The sequence below is a fragment of the Aquarana catesbeiana genome, linkage group LG08 (assembly GCF_042186555.1).
Source record: "Aquarana catesbeiana isolate 2022-GZ linkage group LG08, ASM4218655v1, whole genome shotgun sequence".
NCBI classification, from domain to species: Eukaryota; Metazoa; Chordata; class Amphibia; order Anura; family Ranidae; genus Aquarana; species Aquarana catesbeiana.
In genome coordinates, this window is record NC_133331.1 from 182,783,903 (window position 1) to 182,787,701 (window position 3,799).

The window sequence follows — 3,799 nt, forward strand, 5'->3', positions numbered from 1 at the left end:
CGCCAAAGGTCAGGGTCACGAGCAGACAGGAATAGTAGAGAACAGGCCAAAGTCGGTTAACTGGAATCAGACGTAGGAAACACAGCCAGTACACACGAAAGCTAACACACAATGGTTGATCAGCACTGCTGGCTTGCAGTGCACAGGTTAATATAGGGTTCCCTGATAGGAGCTGGGGTGGAGCCATGCTAGAGGAGAGCTTACAAAAGCAGTCAGGTGAGGGTCAGCTGGTCTCTAGAGATGAACACATGGAGACAGGTATGCTGACAGACAAACTCTATTGCATAACCATGACACTGCCCTTTGAACTGTTGCCCCTTGTAATTGCGTTAGCCTGTGAACCTCTGTCCGGTTAACTGTTGCCCTCATGATTGCAAGCCTGCAACCTATGTCCTGTGAACTGTTGAGGACTGTATGGAGTAACCCCTGCTCTAACTATCTGCTGTGTATTCTGGTGGAGGGAAAGCTGAATGGCGTGACTGGACACAATACATTGGATTACCCTTTGCACATTGAAATAGTGTAGAGAGAAATCTCATCAATTTTCTAAGTTCAGCCTGATGGTTAAATGTAGAAAAACTACAATTATAAGGCCTCTAGTAAGTTAGTAACAATATATGGACTAGTTCATTTAGATAAACATCACACAAATCTAACAAGTAAAGCAAAACTCAAGAAAACAATTATTTCTGAACAAAATTTTTTTATTTAACAGTTAACATAAACAAAACAAAAAAAAAAAAAAATTAGAGTACATTCTCCCCCAACCTGGTGACCAGTCGCTGTAGGGACATATTAATCCCAGCCAACTGGTCACCAAGGTACCGCGTAGCCTCCAGGTGTCTCCTGAGGCTACGCTGGTACCTCTGCAGAGCGACAGAGTGACGGAGCTGCCGGCGATTGTGGAGGGCCAAAGATCGACGCAGCCTCCGGGTAACTGCAAAATGTCTCTTTTGGACCTCCACAATGCGCCGCAGATAATCCGTCACATGTGGCTCTGGAGGGTGGGGGATGTGTGCCTGTTCTGGAGTGGGTGAAGGATGCACTGGGGAGGCCAGGTGGGGGGATGTTGAAGGGTGGAGGACTGTAGAAACCACTGGGGACTCAGAAGGACAGCCAGTGCAACCAGACGCGGGCAGGTCCAGGTCTTCGTCCACAGGCTGCAGTTGCAGGATGAAGACTTCACCTGTGAAGAAAAGAAAATACATTAGATAGATAGATAATACAATACACATACACATGGCTTCTTCACCCTAACATTATATAAAGGCAACGATCTCCCAGTAGACAATCCTGTAACATCTTGAGATGTTTTCACTTCCATCCATACCAGTTTTTGATATTTAGTGAGATGCACCTAATCAATTTGTGTGTAGGAGATAGTGGTGTCTGTGTCAATTCGCTGCATCATACCAAGTTTGCAGAGCTGTGCAGGAAGGTGTAGTACTACTTTACTGTACTCTGACCGGGGTGGAGCTGAGTGTCCTCCCCGGCCAGAGTACAAAGGGATTCCCCTCTACACATCGAGCAGTGTAAAGGGGAATCTCCCAAAGATTTTATCCGCTTGGTCGCACGGGCGGCTGGAGAAAATCTTAAGGTGTAATGGACGCCTAAGTGCTACTGCTAACTAATCTACCTCATCCAGACTGACTGACTTTGGCAAATATGGAGGATCAGTTGCACTTGCAGAAAAACATATCAGCTATACCAGCTTTTAACATTACACTCACCAAAGAGAAGCCATTCAAGCCATTGCATTTGGGATGACCTAATAAAAAGTTGTTTAATAAAATATAGCAGGCTATTTTTTAAAGTTGATAATTTTGTAAGGCCACTGATTGTTGAATAAATTAAGCCCCACTTCTGTTCTAGGCTAGGTAGGTTACTCACTCCTGGTCTAGGCTAGGAGGTATAACAGGTATAACATCATGAGAAAAGTGTTAATGCATGCATTAGGGGCATGCCAGAGATTGAACATGTCCAGGGACTGCCAGCCAATAGCTGGAGATTCTTTTCTGACACCCCCCCCAGCCTGCTGTGTTATTCATAATGATTAACAGTGATTGGCTCAGACTGGGAATCTAAACTGCAGCAAGAAGGTGGCATGATCAGGGACATTGGGGAAATATTAACAAGCACAGGTCACGCTAACAGGAAGACTGGAATCATCTGCAGAGGGGAACTAATATAATTAATAGTTCCAGCTAAACCGAAGCCTTGCAGAATAAATCACAAGCTATTCTAGACAAGGTATGCCATCAGCATTTCATATTTAAAATACTATATTTGCCTGTAAAATACAAAAAAAGTTATGCTTACTCCCTGGATCTGCCGCATCTGGCTGTTCCTCCGCATCCCCAGCAGCCTCTACAGGGCAGGTCTCCTCCACCTCCTGCTCAGCAGCTGTTGAGTAATGATAGAAAAGAACATTACAATCTGCAGTGTACAACAATCTCACACATTAGTACAAGAACATTGAAACATGTATGATCACTCAGCAGATACCAGCAAGATTATACTAACTTACATGTGGGCGTTGCTGCCTCAGCCTCCTCCTCAGTCTCCCCCTCTGACTGGATGACACCTATTTATAAAGGAGAAATGATGAACGTTAATAAACGTAAATAAATATACTGTAGTGTAAATAGATAAAATTAATTATCCATTAGCATGGCAATACAGGGCAGGTCACTAACCTTTATCTACAAGGCAGGGACATGCATTCACCATTTAGAAAAAATCATTTAAAAAAAAAACAAATACGAGGCACTTACCTGTCCTGGTTCCAGCGGCGCCAGCGAGTGCTAGGTGCACTGCCACTGATCAGGCACCTCAGTTCAGAGCGGCCACGTTCTGTCAAATTACGTAAGTTACGCAATCGCTTGCGTTACCTGACAGAGCGTCGCAGAGGCTCTACCTGTCACTACATGAGAGAGAAACAATGACGCTGGAATCAACAATGGAAGGCTGGACAAATGGAAAAGGAACCACTGTATTAGTGTCACTACTACAGTACTTACTGCATGATGACGTGGAGGACTCCTGCTCCTCTGCCCTCTGCCTCCGGCGGCGCTGGGCCTGGAGACGATCTTTAAATAAAATCAAACACATCATGGTAAATGACTATGTCGCGTCGCATGGTTGACAAAAAAAATTTCCTACACACAATGCAATGCTGACACCAACCCTGATGAGCAAGCAGTTTTTTTATCTCATCCTCCCCTACAGCTGCTAAGAGCTCCTTCTCATGGGGGAGGAGAGATACCTGCTTTCCTCTGCGCCCTGACTGCCTGCGTTTACGCGCTATGGAACTGCAAAACAAAAAGAGAAGAGAAACGGGTTCCACAATTAAACTACAATTGTAATCTGAAAATGACATCAACACATGAAACACATGTAGAATGAACCCGTAGAATGAAACAATGCAAATGGAATTTTTGGATTAGGCACATTTTTTCATGTAGCACAAGGTTTGCACATTTATTTATTAACCAAATTTATTGTAAGAAAAACCTATGCTTTTTTGGTGCACAATAAATAATAAAAGGCAGGATAGGGATTGTGCCGAGTAAATGTCCATTGTGTCCACTCCAGTCCACCTTTCTATTACGCGCTTGTGTGAACTGTGTATAGTGTAAAATTTCCTTCCTTGTTTCTTTTGCAAAGCATTAACCCACTTGCAGATGTGGACCCCCCCCATAGTAACTAAAAATATGGCGGGTCCGCAAGCTGGTTAAGTCCAGCCACCGTAACACTTTTTTATATATATACACATATATATATATATATATATATATAT

General features: G+C 43.7%; 1 long non-coding RNA gene across 1 annotated transcript; it reads right to left on the reverse strand.

The window, feature by feature from the left end:
• Positions 1-2,104: 2,104 nt before the first annotated feature.
• Positions 2,105-3,281, reverse strand: LOC141105318 (uncharacterized). Its single transcript, XR_012235566.1, has 4 exons — positions 3,187-3,281; positions 3,021-3,089; positions 2,528-2,584; positions 2,105-2,403 (listed from the first exon to the last, which is right to left on the reverse strand). It is a non-coding gene; the product is annotated as an uncharacterized lncRNA (long non-coding RNA).
• Positions 3,282-3,799: the final 518 nt, after the last annotated feature.